Here is a 16,397-nt window from a genome sequence, read left to right as displayed (position 1 = left end):
GCTTCATCAGACAGATTTCGCTATTTTTCCTCGTGCTTCGTGGTGTAGTGGCGATTCAAATGATATTCTTTAAACACAGCAACCTGTGTACCACAAATTAAGCACACAGCTTTACCTTTCATTTCTGTATAGAAATACTTTATTTTGTAATTTATGATTGGCCTCACGCGGGCCGGACAGGGACGCACAAAGGGCCGGATTTGGCCCGCGGGCCGCAGAATACCCAGGTCTGATCAAGAATGTCCAACTCATCCTTGATGGTTGGCATGTGAGCGAGGTCAAAAGGTCAAAGAGGTCACATGACATGTTTACCACCAGCAGAGTCGCTATTACATCATTTTTTTTCTTCCCAAAGAATTGAAGTTGTATTGCTCCAATAAATCAGAGGCGTGTTTCCGTCCCGTCCAATAAGCTGACAGATCAAATATCCACGCAGCGGTGCATTATGGGCTTTCTGGCACATTACGGTGCGGCGGCAGTCGGGCACGTCTCTTATTAAATATTGATTGTGAAGTTGAGGCACAATAATCTGCCCTCAGTCGGTGGATCCTGCTCAATATTACACCTGGGTTATTATCAACGCGTGGCTCCTAATTCAACAAAATGTCTGCGGCTCTGGATTTGATTTCCCTACACGAGTTTTGCTCTTTGGGTGTTATTGCTGCTTATTGACTTCATTCCTAGCGTGCGGCAGGTGAAGGCTGCACAAACACAAACATGCGCTGCGTTTGCCGCAACACTTGGTGCCACACTTATTCAAATGATGCAGGAAAGTGCAGGCATGGGATTTTTCCGCATTTTTTTTCATCTCTGTAAAAATATAAAAACATATTTTCCGTTTTTCTTCGTTTTTTCCCGGCCTACAATACGTGTTAAAATCTTGATCCGTCTCTTTGCCATAACTGCTAACAACTACGGTTTTCCCGTAATGAGTACGGTTTTTAAACAAAACTACGGTTTTTGTTATGGTTGGAGGAGGGAGTTGTGACGACACAGAGACACCGAGGGGCAATATTGCTCTATGTATTTATCATATATGTATGTATATATATATATATATATATATATATATATATATATATATATATATATATATATATATAATATAATAAATAATGAACAATATAATAAATAAACTATAGAATGGAGTGTGACCAAATTGAAGAGTGTGTATGGTGTGAGACTATGTGAAGCAGTTATCTGTTGAATGTTACCGGGAGGTGTTGTTCCAAACTGGAAGTCCAAGAGGGCGAGGCAAAAAGGATGTCCGTAAGCAGGCGAAAGATTCAGGGGCAAGAGAGAGAGGCGTCAGAGTCCGTGTCCTTGCGAGGGGCTCGAGATCCGGGAAGGCAGTCGAGATCCAGGGGGGACAATCCAAGGGAGCGAGACGCACAGCTGGAAACCAAGGCAACGGAAGGCAAACACTGGGGAAGACAAAGGAGAAGACAGGGAGAAGACAAATCAAGCACGGGGAAGAAACACGGGGAGAGCAAAAGAGAGCATAAAGCTTGTGTGGGCTTACGGTACATCATAGAGAACTAAGTTCCCGCCCGAATCCTTGGGTCCACTGGTCCTTTTGCAGCTCGTCTTCATCAGTCCCAGGTGTGCAGATTGTCCATCGAGGTGCTGGAAGACCCAGCTGCCGGAGAAAAGCGAGTTCGAGCCCGCGCCGTGACAGTTTTCCCGTAATGAGTACAATTTTTGATCAAAACGACCGTTTTCCGTTAAAAATTATTCACTTAAAAATGGAAGCTACGGAGCGAAGGAACTCCACGGGCTTGGGGAAAATATATACGGGAAAACCTGGATGATGATTGGTTGGCTTACGTGTAAGAACATCCATGATTGGTTGGTTGTTTACTATGATGAGTCACCATTGGTTAAGATTAGGGCAAAACATTAGGGACAAGCCAAACATTTTTTGTCTTGAAAATCAACTTTTACCTTGAAAATCATTTTTTGTCCTAAAAATCAACTTTTACTTTGAAAATCATTTTTTGGCCTGAAAATCAAATTTTACCTTGAAAAATTTTTTTTGTCTTCAAAATCAATTTTTTGTCTTCAAAATCAACTTTTCCCTTGAAAATTTGTTTTTGTCTTGAAAATCAACTTTTACTTTGAAAATCATTGTATTGAAATCATTTTTTGTCTTGAAATCATTTTTTTGTCTTGAAAAATCAACTTTTCCCTTGAAAATAATTTTTTGTCTTGAAAATAATTTTTTTTGTCTTGAAAATCAACTTTACCTTGAAAATCATTTTTTGTCTTGAAAATCAACTTTTACCTTCAAAATTATTTTTTGTCTTCAAAATAAATTTTTTGTCTTGAAAATCAACATTTACCTTGAAAATTATTTTTTGTCTTGAAAATCAACTTTTACCTTGAAAATCATTTTTTGTATTGAAAATATTTTTTGTCTTGAAAAATCAACTTTTCCCTTGAAAATAATTTTTTGTCTTGAAAATAATTTTTTTTGTCTTGAAAATCAACTTTACCTTGAAAATCATTTTTTGTCTTGAAAATCAACTTTTACCTTCAAAATTATTTTTTGTCTTCAAAATAAATTTTTTGTCTTGAAAATCAACATTTACCTTGAAAATTATTTTTTGTCTTCAAAATCAACTTTTCCCTTGAAAATTATTTTTTGTCTTCAAAATCAACTTTTACTTTGAAAATCATTATTTGTATTGAAATCATTTTTTGTCTTGAAAATCAACTTTTACATTGAAAATTATTTTTTGTCTTCAAAATCAATTTTTTGTCTTCCAAATCAACTTTTCCCTTGAAAATTATTTTTTGTCTTGAAAATCAACTTTTACTTTGAAAATCATTGTTTGTATTGAAATCATTTTTTGTCTTGAAAAATCAACTTTTCCCTTGAAAATCATTTTTTGTCTTGAAAATATTTTTTTTGTCTTGAAAATCAACTTTTACCTTGAAAATTATTTTTTGTCTTGAAAATCAACTTTTACCTTGAAAATCATTTTTTGTCTTGAAAATCAATTTTTACTTTGAAAATCATTTTTTGTATTGAAAATATTTTTTGTCTTGATGAAAGATCAACTTTTGTCTTGAAAATCAATTTTTTGTCTTGAAAATCAATTTTTTGTCTTGAAAATCAACTTTTACCTTGAAAATCATTTTTTGTCTTGAAAATCAACTTTTACCTTGAAAATTATTTTTTGTCTTCAAAATCAATTTTTTTTCTTCAAAATCAATTTTTTTTCTTCAAAATCAACTTTTCCCTAGAAAATTTTATTTTTTCTTGAAAATCAACTTTTACCTTGAAAATCATTTTTTGTCTTGAAAATCAATTTTTACTTTGAAAATCATTTTTTGTATTGAAAATATTTTTTTGTCTTGATGAAAAATCAACTTTTCTTTTGAAAATCAATTTTTTGTCTTGAAAATCAACTTTTACCTTGAAAATCATTTTTTGTCTTGAAAATCAACTTTTACTTTGAAAATAATTTTTTGTCTTCAAAATCAACTTTTACCTTGAAAATCATTTGTTGTCTTGAAAATCAACTTTTCCCTTGAAAATCATTTTTTGTCTTGAAAATAAATGTTTTGTCTTGAAAATCAACTTTTACTTGAAAATCAACTTTTACCTTGAAAATCATTTTTTGTCTTGAAAATCTACTTTACATTTGTTTTTTTTATCACCTTTGTTTTAGGTTAAATAGTCTTAAACAAGAGCGCTGTCTTATTCTGTTGACGGGTGCATAGCAGCATCAGGGTGATTGCTTTGAGGCGAGCGTGCTGACCACTAAGCTAAAAGCACAGGCAATCTCCAAGATCACTGGCACTATTCTAGAAGTTAGGGGCCCCCACTAAATTAGGGGCCCCTGATTTTGACTGCGAAATGCATTAGTTGGTGTTCTGCCTCCCAGGTCGCCGGTGTGATGAGAGGCGAGCATGCTGACCACTGAGCTAAAATCTCCAAAATTGCCTGCACTATTCTAGAAGCTAAAAAGAAGTTCCATTCATGAACAAAGTCATTTTTTAAATGGATGATATTTTTGCATTGTCGCTATTCTGTTGAGTTAAATCATGTTTTTTTATTTTCAAACTCTGTTTTCGGGGCTCCTCCCCTAATACCCCTCTTAGGTTAAGGTGGCCCTGGGTTAACAGTTAACAATACAAGGGACAATACCAAATATGGGGCAAAGTAGTCATTCTATTCTAATCAGTGACAGAGCAGGAAGGGGCTAGGAACAAAATGTCACATAAAGCACCCTGTCATTCATGAATTGACACTTCACATTATTTATGCAAAACGTGGCCCCCATGTTTGTCTATCTTTTTCTGTCTCCTTGTCGGCGCTGCGGCTTTCATGTCTTGCACTGAAGATTTGCCTAAAAATAGTCTTCTTCCAACTGTGAGATATTCTTTGTTCTGCAGAACATCTTCTAACCACGCCTGCTTTTTGCTTCCTGAAGCTCTGAAGAAAACACACTTCCTGTCGGAGCTGCTGTGGACCGTCCTGCTCTTACCTTCAATCGCTTTTCAAGCTTTCGTGGAGCTGGTCGCCGTCACCGTCACCACTATTCAACCTCAAAATATAAACAGTAGAAATAATGAACAAAATGGCAGCTACTGTCTTGTTGTAAAAAACTTCGACTACACTGCATTAAAAGTCATCACGTGTGTGTTCTTAAAGTAAAGTACCAATGATAGTCACACACACACTGGGTGTGGCAAAATGATTGTCTGCATTTGACTCATCACCCTTGATCACCCCCTGGGAGGTGAGGGGAGCAGTGAGCAGCAGCAGTGGCCGCGCCCGGGAATCATTTTTGGTGATTTAACCCCCAATTCCAACCCTTGATGCTGAGTGCCAAGCAGGGAGGTAATGGCTCCCATTTTTATAGTCTTTGGTATGACTCGGCCGGGGTTTTGAACTCACAACCTACCCATCTCAGGGCAGACACTCTAACCACTAGGCCACTTAAATGTGTGTTGCACCCCTTTCTTCCATGTGGTAGGTTTCCTGGATGTTTTGAAATGATTTTCAAGGTAAAAGTTGATTTTCAAGACAATGATTTTCAAGACAAAAAATGATTTTCAAGACAAAAAATTATTTTCAAGGTAAAAGTTGATTTTCAAGACAAAAAATTAATTTTCAAGACAAAAAAGGATTTTCATGGTAAAAGTTGATTTTCAAGACAAAAAATTATTTTCAAGGTAAAAGTTGACTTTAAAGACAAAAAATGATTTTCAAGGTAAAAGTTGATTTCAAAGACAAAAAATGATTTTCAAGGTAAAAATTGATTTTCAAGGTGAAAGTTGATTTTCAAGACAAAAAATTGATTTTCAAGGTAAATGTTGATTTTCAAGACAAAAAATTGATTTTCAAGACAAAAAATGATTTTCAAGGTAAAAGTTGATTTTCAAGACAAAAATGATTTTCAAATTAAGTTATTTTCAAGACAAAACATTATTTACAAGGTAAAAGTTGATTTTCAAGACAAAAAAATTATTTTCAAGACAAAAAAATATTTATAAGGTAAAAGTTGATTTTCAAGACAAAAAATTATTTTCAAGGTAAAAGTGGATTTTCAAGACAAAAAATTATTTTCAAGGTAAAAGTTGATTTTCAAGACAAAAAATGATTTTCAAGACAAAAAATGATTTTCAAGGAGAAAGTTGATTTTCAAGACAAAAAATAATTTTCAAGGTAAAAGTTGATTTTCAAGACAAAAAATGATTTTCAAGGTAAAAGTTGATTTTCAAGACAAAAAAATGATTTTCAAGGTAAAAGTTATTTTCAAGACAAAAAATTATTTACAAGGTAAAAGTTGATTTTCAAGACAAAAAATATTTATAAGGTAAAAGTTGATTTTCTAGACAAAAAATGATTTTCAAGGTAAAAGTTGATTTTCAAGACAAAAAAATGACTTTCAAGACAAAAAATGATTTATAAGGTAAAATTTGATTTTCAAGACAAAAAATGATTTTCAAGACAAAAAATATTTATAAGGCAAAAGTTGATTTTCTAGACAAAAAATTATTTTCAAGGTACAAGTTGATTTTCAAGACAAAAAAATGATTTTCAAGACAAAAAAAGATTTATAAGGTAAAATTTGATTTTCAAGACAAAAAAATGATTTTCAAGACAAAAAAATATTTATAAGGTAAAAGTTGATTTTCAAGACAAAAAATGATTTTCAAGGTAAAAGTGGATTTTCAAGACAAAAAATTATTTTCAAGGTAAAAGTTGATTTTCAAGACAAAAAATGATTTTCAAGACAAAAAATTATTTTCAAGGAGAAAGTTGATTTTCAAGACAAAAAATAATTTTCAAGGTAAAAGTTGATTTTCAAGACAAAAAATTATTTTCAAGGTAAAAGTTGATTTTCAAGACAAAAAATGATTTTCAAGGTAAAAGTTATTTTCAAGACAAAAAATTATTTACAAGGTAAAAGTTGATTTTCAAGACAAAAAATATTTATAAGGTAAAAGTTGATTTTCTAGACAAAAAATGATTTTCAAGGTAAAAGTTGATTTTTAAGACAAAAAAATGATTTTCAAGACAAAAAATGATTTATAAGGTAAAATTTGATTTTCAAGACAAAAAATTATTTTCAAGACAAAAAATATTTATAAGGCAAAAGTTGATTTTCTAGACAAAAAATTATTTTCAAGGTACAAGTTGATTTTCAAGACAAAAAAATGATTTTCAAGACAAAAAAGATTTATAAGGTAAAATTTGATTTTCAAGACAAAAAAATATTTTCAAGGTAAAAGTTGATTTTTAAGACAAAAAAATATTTTCAAGGTAAAAGTTGATTTTTAAGACAAAAAATTATTTTCAAGGTAAAAGTTGATTTTTAAGACAAAAAATCACAGCTGTAAAAACCACACAAATATGTTCTCATTCTTGCGGTGTACAATTTCATGGATAACTTAAGTTTAACAGATTTTGAAGTATTTTTGTTTTAACAAAAAGAAAATGTTTGGATCGTATATATTTGTTGCGATATTACATTTTAAAAGGTATGCAGTGTCATGCAGTACATTTATTTTCTGTCAAAATAGAGAAAACAAGTTTGTTTAGTGTGAAAAGATAAGGTGCTTTATTGACGCATTTTAATTCCAGTCTATATAAAAATGATGTGGGCCACCGGGCCTTGAGTTTGACTAGATCATTATGGGTTCAAATAATGTGGCGGTTAAAAAAGAAGGTTTTGGTTCCTTATTGCAGTGTTTTTCAACCACTGTGCCGTGGCACACTAGTGTGTCGTGGGATACAGTCTGGTGTGCCGTGGGAGATGATCTCATTTCACCTATTTTGGTTAAAAATATATTTTTCAAAGCAGTAATTATAGTCTGCAAATGATGTGTTGTTGTTGAGTGTCGGTGCTGTCTAGAGCTGGGCAGAGTAACCGTGTAATACTCTTCCATATCAGTAGGTGGCAGCAGGTAGATAATAGCTCTGTAGATGTCGGAAACAGCGGGAGGCAGTGTGCAGGTAACAAGGTATCTAATGCTTAAACCAAAAATAATCAAAAGGTGAGTGCGCCTAAGAAAAGGCATTGAAGCTTAGGGAAGGCTATGCAGAACCAAACTAAAACTGAACTGGCTACAAAATAAACAAAAACAGAATGCTGGACGACAGCAAAGACTTACTGTGGAGCAAAGACGGCGTCCATAATGTACATCCGGACATGACATGACAATCAACAATGTCCCCACAAAGAAGGATTAAAACAACTGAAATATTCTTGATTGCTAAAACAAAGTAGATGTGGGGATTATCGCTTAAAGGAAGACATGAAACTGCTATAGGAAAATACCAAAATAAGAGAAAAAGCCATTAAAATAGGAGCGCAAGACAAGAAGTAAAACACTACACACAGGAAAACAGCAAAAAAGTCCAAATAAGTCAGGGTGTGATGTGACAGGTGGTGACAGTACACCTACTTTGAGACAAGAGCTATAGTGATGCATGCTTGGTTATGCTTTAAAGTCATATCCAATAACGACTTTTTACTGTCAACTGACTTTCGTTTTTTAATGATTTCTGCTGGTGGTGTGCCTCCGCATTATTTCTTCGCAAACAATGTGCCTTGGCTGGAAAAAGGTAGAAAAACACTCCTGTATTGAAATGAGTCCTGAAATGAAGTTGACGTCAACAGTGTCGTCCTGCAGTGCAATGCTGCCACCTGGTGGACGCGGGCCAGCACAGCACAAGTAAGCAGGCCACCACATGGCTTTTAATTGCATTTTCTTCACTAAAAATGTTCTTCTGGTCTTGTCTTCTTCTCGTATAATCAATGCAAGATTTTTACTCAACACTACAGCATGGTCACGTGACGCGGCAGACCTCCATTGATTTGTTGTTTCAATCGGACGCTTGTTTATTTCCTCCACGTTGCCGAGAAGGTGCGTCCCTGACAGGTGACGGACACGTCCAATAATCGAGGCCAACGTGTGAAGAAAATCGACGGGGGGGCCCCCGAGTGAGCGTGGCGAGCGTCGATGGAGACAAAGAAGACGTTTAAGTCTGTTTATTCTTAACTGACAAGCCTTTCACTGTCAGCTTTTCTATCACTTTATTCTACAGGATCAAAGGTGAGCTGGAGTCCATCCCAGCTGCCTCACCTGTCAGTCACATGACACGTACTCATCTCCTGTCAGAGTGTTCTTGATGTGACGTCAAACATTTGATTCAAGGTTGTTATTTCTCAGGAGAAGGTCACGTCCAAGGAAATTCATCTTTTCCAGAACAATAAATGCCAAACATACTTCAGACCAGACCTGGGCAAATTAAGGTCAGGGGGCCACATGTTGCCCGTTGAGCTTTTCAATCTGGCCCGCTGGACATTCCCAAATTATTTTTTTTAGATGTATAAGATACCGGTACCTCTGGATTGGCAGACCGGGGTGGTGGTTCCTCTCTTTAAGAAGGGGAACCGGAGGGTGTGTTCTAACTATCGTGGGATCGCACTCCTCAGCCTTCCCGGTAAGGTCTATTCAGGTGTACTGGAGAGGAGGCTACGCCGGATAGTCGAACCTCGGATTCAGGAGGAACAGTGTGGTTTTCGTCCTGGTCGTGGAACTGTGGACCAGCTCTATACTCTCGGCAGGGTCCTTGAGGGTGCATGGGAGTTTGCCCAACCAGTCTACATGTGTTTTGTGGACTTGGAGAAGGCATTCGACCGTGTCCCTCGGGAAGTCCTGTGGGGAGTGCTCAGAGAGTACGGGGTATCGGACTGTTTGATTGTGGCAGTCCGCTCCCTGTATGATCAGTGCCAGAGCTTGGTCCGCATTGCCGGTAGTAAGTCGGACACGTTTCCGGTGAGGGTTGGACTCCGCCAAGGCTGCCCTTTGTCACCGATTCTGTTCATAACTTTTATGGACAGAATTTCTAGGCGCAGTCAAGGCGTTGAGGGGATCTGGTTTGGTGGCTGCAGGATTAGGTCTCTGCTTTTTGCAGATGATGTGGTCCTGATGGCTTCATCTGGCCAGGATCTTCAGCTCTCACTGGATCGGTTCGCAGCTGAGTGTGAAGCGACTGGGATGAGAATCAGCACCTCCAAGTCCGAGTCCATGGTTCTCGCCCGGAAAAGGGTGGAGTGCCATCTCCGGGTTGGGGAGGAGATCTTGCCCCAAGTGGAGGAGTTCAAGTACCTCGGAGTCTTGTTCACGAGTGGGGGAAGAGTGGATCGTGAGATCGACAGGCGGATCGGTGCGGCGTCTTCAGTAATGCGGACGCTGTATCGATCCGTTGTGGTGAAGAAGGAGCTGAGCCGGAAGGCAAAGCTCTCGATTTACCGGTCGATCTACGTTCCCATCCTCACCTATGGTCATGAGCTTTGGGTCATGACCGAAAGGACAAGATCTCGGGTACAAGCGGCCGAAATGAGTTTCCTCCGCCGAGTGGCGGGGCTCTCCCTTAGAGATAGGGTGAGAAGCTCTGTCATTCGGGGGGAGCTCAAAGTAAAGCCGCTGCTCCTCCACATCGAGAGGAGCCAGATGAGGTGGTTCGGGCTTCTGGTCAGGATGCCACCCGAACGCCTCCCTAGGAAGGTGTTTCGGGCACGTCCGACCGGTAGGAGGCCACGGGGAAGACCCAGGACACGCTGGGAAGACTATGTCTCCCGGCTGGCCTGGGAACGCCTCGGGATCCCCCGGGAGGAGCTGGACGAAGTGGCTGGGGAGAGGGAAGTCTGGGCTTCCCTGCTTAAGCTGCTGCCCCCGCGACCCGACCTCGGATAAGCGGAAGAAGATGGATGGATGGATGTTTAAGATGTAAAGTGTAGCTGCCATTATGATGTGCACTCATCTTTTCTAATGACCGTAAGTCTTCAACTATACTAAGTCTTTCAATACTTGGAATAATAACATGATATACTAGTTACTATGGTCATCTAATTAGTTACTATGGTCATCTAATTAGTTACTATGGTCATCTAATTAGTTACCATGGTAATCAACGTCACAGCAGCTCAGACGAGGCACCAAGCTGTGTGGGTGGGAAGCGTTTCCACAGACGTGGAAGGAGATTTTCACAACAAAGTTCTACAGCTTAGTGATGTATAGAATACAATAGAATAGAAAGTATTTTATTGATCCCTGGGGGAAATTCAGCAAATATCCGATTGTAGGTGGGTTTATTTTGTACCCTTCGCGTTCATATTTCACTGTTTGTTACATTTTTGTTGCGTTTCACTTGATTGTAAAATATGTCGATTGAAAGGGGTGTGACTTTCATATTATGTCAATATTCAGTGTTTTATCATTCATAGAAAAAGTAAAAATTCCATTACGTTTTTTAAGGCGGTCTGTCATGGCGTTTTTAGCATTCAATCAGACATTATTGTGAGGTTTTGTATTAGTGTTCCTAAAAATAGATATACCGGCCCCCAGACACATTTTTTTCTCTAAATGTGGCCCCCCGAGTAAAATAATTGCCCGTAATTGTTTTTTTTAAACCATGGGCGTCCAGACTTCCATCTTCAAAACCAATATTGTGTAAAGATGTTTTTAAACCTTTAATCTCCCCTCAAGTTTGGTCCTAAAAATGGTAAAAATAAGTAATATACTGTACATATAATTTTAATATTATTATTCAACGCTTGAATCTCAAGATTAGCTTCAGATCTAGAGAAAGATTTTGGTTGTTTTTTTTTAATGCCCTTTTTGTCAACAACCCTGTTTTTAATGGCAAAACATTTTCCCCAAAAAACATTTTGATGTGAAGTAATTGGAGTCTTAAATAGGTCAACAATTCATAACATTGTTTTTCAGTGATTTAATTTTTTGAGCTATGACAGTTTTTTTTTTTTTTTTTTTTTTAAATCCCACTAAAATTCTTGGGGATCCAAAAGGACCCCATTAATAAAAGTGTTAAAATAAGTCATATATATATATATATATATATATAATTTTTTTGTTAATTTTTTTTTTACTGTCAAGTTTAAATCTTTAGATCAGTCATTCTCAAACAGTAGTATGTGTACCAATAGTGGTACGCCAAAGAACCAATTAAATATTCAAACACAGTGTTACTGTTCAAGCTGTGTGTAATGTTACAGTGGCCAAAGGTATATGAATATACGTGTGAAATAAAACCCCCGTCTTGTTTTTAATGAATAGTTAGGCCTACTATGCTACTGTACTTTATTGTTGGTCATTATGGTGGTACTTAATGAATACTTAGGTCTACTACACTGCTGTATTTAATGTTGTCATTATGGTGGTACTTAATGAATACTTAGGTCTACTACACTACTGTAGTTAATGTTGTCATTATGGTGGTACTTAATGAATACTTAGGTCTACTGCACTACTGTATTTAATGTTGTCATTATGGTGGTACTTAATGAATACTTAGGTCTACTACACTACTGTATTTAATGTTGTCATTATGGTGGTACTTAATGAATACTTAGGTCTACTACACTACTGTATTTAATGTTGTCATTATGGTGGTACTTAATGAATACTTAGGTCTACTACACTACTGTATTTAATGTTGTCATCATGGTGGTACTTAATGAATATTTAGGTCTACTACACTACTGAATTTTAATGTTGTCATTATGGTGGTACTTAATGAATACTTAGATCTACTACACTACTGTATTTAATGTTGTCATTATGGTGGTACTTAATGAATACTTAGATCTACTACACTACTGTAGTTAATGTTGTCATGATGGTGGTACTTAATGAATACTTAAGTCTACTACACTACTGTATTTAATGTTGTCATTTTGGTAATACTTAATGAATACTTAGGTCTACTACACTACTGTATTTAATGTTGTCATTATGGTGGTACTTAATGAATACTTAGGTCTACTACACTACTGTATTTTAATGTTGTCATTATGGTGGTACTTAATGAATACTTAGGTCTACTACACTACTGTATTTAATGTTGTCATTATGGTGGTACTTAATGAATACTTAGGTCTACTACACTACTGTATTTAATGTTGTCATTATGGTGGTACTTAATGAATACTTAGGTCTACTACACTACTGTATTTAATGTTGTCATCATGGTGGTACTTAATGAATACTTAGGTCTACTACGCTACTGTGTTTAATGTTGTCATTATGGTGGTACTTAATGAATACTTAGGTCTACTACACTACTGTATTTAATGTTGTCATTATGGTGGTACTTAATGAATACTTAGGTCTATTACACTACTGTATTTAATGTTGTCATTATGGTGGTACTTAATGAATATTTAGGTCTACTACACTACTGAATTTTAATGTTGTCATTATGGTGGTACTTAATGAATACTTAGATCTACTACACTACTGTAGTTAATGTTGTCATGATGGTGGTACTTAATGAATACTTAAGTCTACTACACTACTGTATTTAATGTTGTCATTTTGGTAATACTTAATGAATACTTAGGTCTACTACACTACTGTATTTAATGTTGTCATTATGGTGGTACTTAATGAATACTTAGGTCTACTACACTACTGTATTTTAATGTTGTCATTATGGTGGTACTTAATGAATACTTAGGTCTACTACACTACTGTATTTAATGTTGTCTTTATGGTGGTACTTAATGAATACTTAGGTCTACTACACTACTGTATTTAATGTTGTCATTATGGTGGTACTTAATGAATACTTAGGTCTACTGCACTACTGTATTTAATGTTGTCATTATGGTGGTACTTAATGAATACTTAGGTCTACTACACTACTGTATTTAATGTTGTCATTATGGTGGTACTTAATGAATACTTAGGTCTACTACGCTACTGTATTTTAATGTTGTCATTATGGTGGTACTTAATGAATACTTAGGTCTACTACACTACTGTATTTAATGTTGTCATTATGGTGGTACTTAATGAATACTTAGGTCTACTACACTACTGTATTTAATGTTGTCATTATGGTGGTACTTAATGAATACTTAGGTCTACTGCACTACTGTATTTAATGTCATTATGGTGGTACTTAATGAATACTTAGGTCTACTACACTACTGTATTTAATGTTGTCATTATGGTGGTACTTAATGAATACTTAGGTCTACTACACTACTGTATTTAATGTTGTCATTATGGTGGTACTTAATGAATACTTAGGTCTACTACACTACTGTAGTTAATGTTGTCATTATGGTGGTACTTAATGAATACTTAGGTCTATTACACTACTGTATTTAATGTTGTCATTATGGTGGTACTTAATGAATACTTAGGTCTACTACACTACTGTATTTAATGTTGTCATTATGGTGGTACTTGAAGAGCCGCGTGTTTTCTGAGGTGGTATATGGTGAGAAACGTTTGAGAACCACTGCTAAACGTACCTTTTTTATTATATTTATATGTCTTTGTTTGTTTGGTTTGTTGTATTTCCTTGAATTAGCGCCCGGGCGGTAATTAATTTAAAACCTCTTCTCACTCCGGCGCTTACCAAAGGCATGCGGTAAATTTAGGCATGCGCTTATAAATTTGAGTGTGATGTAAGGATACCATCATGACATCGCTTAATGCCGCAATAAAATTTAAAGCACAATGAATCATCCCGGGAGTTCTTTTTGTTTGGGTCTGGAAAGGCAATTAAAATAACATTATTACCGCCTGTTAGCAGGTTTTCTTAGCTCATGATTTGTTTCTGAAATGTTACTCGTACAACTGCATCAAAATGACTCATATTTGACACACGCAGCTATATTAATAAAACATTTTTTCAATATAAAGCGCTTTGAAAGACGCAACTCCAGCAACAAAAAGTCAGCTCTCCACCACTACAAACTAACACAATATTAATAATAAGAATTGCAATTATATAAAACGTAGTAGGTACGCATACTTGCCAACCTTGAGACCTCCGATTTCGGGAGGTGGGGGGAGGGGAGTGGGCGGGGGCGTGGTTAAGAGGGGAGGAGTATATTTACAGCTAGAATTCACCAAGTCAAGTATTTCATATATATATATATATAAGAAATACTTGACTTTCAGTGAATTCTAGCTATATATATATATATATATATTTATTTTATTATATATATATATATATATATATATATATATATATATATATATATATATATATATATATATATAAATAAAATAAATACTTGAATTTCAGTGTTCATTTATTTACACATATACACGCACATAACACTCATCTACTCATTGTTGAGTTAAGGGTTGAATTGTCCATCCTTGTTCTATTCTCTGTCACTATTTTTCTAACCATGCTGAACACCCTCTCTGATGATGCATTGATGTGTGGCACGCACAAAAGTGCTTTCATCAAATGCATTAGAGACTGGAATCTTCCATCTCTCCCTAGCATGGCCCAAAACCGGTCAATCTTTGCTTCCTGAGGAAGATCTTCAGTGCCAAGCACTTGGTAGTCCACTACTTCTTCCCGGAGGCTATCCAGGTCCAACCGCAGCTGCGGCTTGGAACTTACAAGCTGTTATGAGAGTAGCGTATGTGTGTGTGTGGCCCTTTAATAGGTGAGCATGTGAGGTGAGTGACGTCAGTGAGTGTGTGGGCGAGAGAAGAGAGGGAGCGGTAGCGGTAGCGTCAGTGCGGGCGGGACTAGTTTGTTTTGTGTTGGATTGGCTGTGTGCAAGCAATCAATAAAGCAAGATTTGCAACTAATCGCCGGACTCAGGCAGGAAAGGTGCAACAAAGCGTATTTCTTCATCTTACTCGTCGTCGGTGTCGCCAAGGCTGTATCTTCCTCGTTCTTCTGCTTCGTCTCGTTGTTGTGTGCGCAGTTGTGCACTGCACTCTCTAAAAGTCGTATATGTTATTGATGTTATAGATGGCAGTATTGTCCTGTTTAAGAGTGTCACAACATTGCTGTTTACGGCAGGCGAACTGCTTTACTGTAGACAAAAAACGTGACTGCTGCTGTTGTGTGTTGTTACCGCGCTGGGAGGACGTTAATGAAACTGCCTAACAATAAACCCACATAAGAAACCAAGAACTCGTCCTCGATCATTCTACAGTTATAATGTGATTGGGCAGGGACACTGTTTTTATCGTGGGAAAGCGGACTCAGGTCCGCATGGAGCTGGAGGAGGCGTGGCCTCCAGCTCCGCCGGAATTTCGGGAGATTTTCGGGAGAAAATTTGTCCCGGGAGGTTTTCGGGAGAGGCGCTGAATTTCGGGTGTCTCCCGGAAAATCCGGGAGGGTTGGCAAGTATGTAGGTACGTGACTTACCCGGCGGTAATTCTAGTCATACGCTAATTATTTTGCGAAACGAGTTTGACCCGGCGGTAAATCGAGGCATGCGCATACTATATGCCCGGCGATAATTCAAGGAAATACGGTACGTCTTTTTTGTTAAAAAAAACAGTTATTTTTACATGGCAACACACAGAATATGCAATATTTTCCCCAGCTTTGCGTTACCAGAGTCAATTAGGGCTGCAGCTAACGATTATTTTTCTATCGATTAATCTATAGATTATTTTTTTCGATTAATCGGTTAATCTATAGATTATTTTTTCGATTAATCTATAGATTATTTTTCCTTTTACCGATTTTTTTTTAAATTTAAAATGAAGAGGAAAAAATAAATGTAGGCCAGTTTTTTCAAAAGGCATGGCTTTTATTTACAAAAAAAAAAGTATGGCCACTCAGTCAACATTGACAACAACATGACAAAATATTCTGTAACAATGTAAACATTTAAAACTTTTAACATTTAACAAAATTAAAAGTAGCTTATTTGCTTTTTAATGTGCAAATATAAAAGTAAACATCCAGTGCAAATCTTAATATTCTGGAATAGTATAAGCATTTCAAAAGTAAAAGTATTGCTTATTTTGCTTTAAAATGTGCAAAAATAAAGATAAACATCCAATACAAAAAAGTGCAAAACGGAAATATTCTGTAACAAGTGTAAACATTTCAACAAAAGTAAAAT

General features: G+C 36.2%; 1 protein-coding gene across 1 annotated transcript in view; it reads left to right on the top strand.

Annotated features, from left to right (window-relative positions):
* Positions 1-4,644, top strand: part of celf2 (cugbp, Elav-like family member 2) — a 465,802-nt gene extending 461,158 nt beyond the window's left edge. The window contains exon 16 of the transcript XR_009815324.2: positions 4,443-4,644. The gene's annotated coding sequence lies outside the window, so the exon portion shown is untranslated. The remainder of the gene's footprint in view (positions 1-4,442) is intronic.
* The last annotated feature ends 11,753 nt before the right edge of the window (positions 4,645-16,397 follow it).

The sequence above is a fragment of the Nerophis lumbriciformis genome, linkage group LG05 (genome assembly GCF_033978685.3).
Source record: "Nerophis lumbriciformis linkage group LG05, RoL_Nlum_v2.1, whole genome shotgun sequence".
Taxonomy (NCBI): Eukaryota; Metazoa; Chordata; class Actinopteri; order Syngnathiformes; family Syngnathidae; genus Nerophis; species Nerophis lumbriciformis.
The sequence above is the reverse complement of the archived record's forward strand: the minus strand, read 5'-3'. Positions and strand labels throughout refer to the sequence as shown.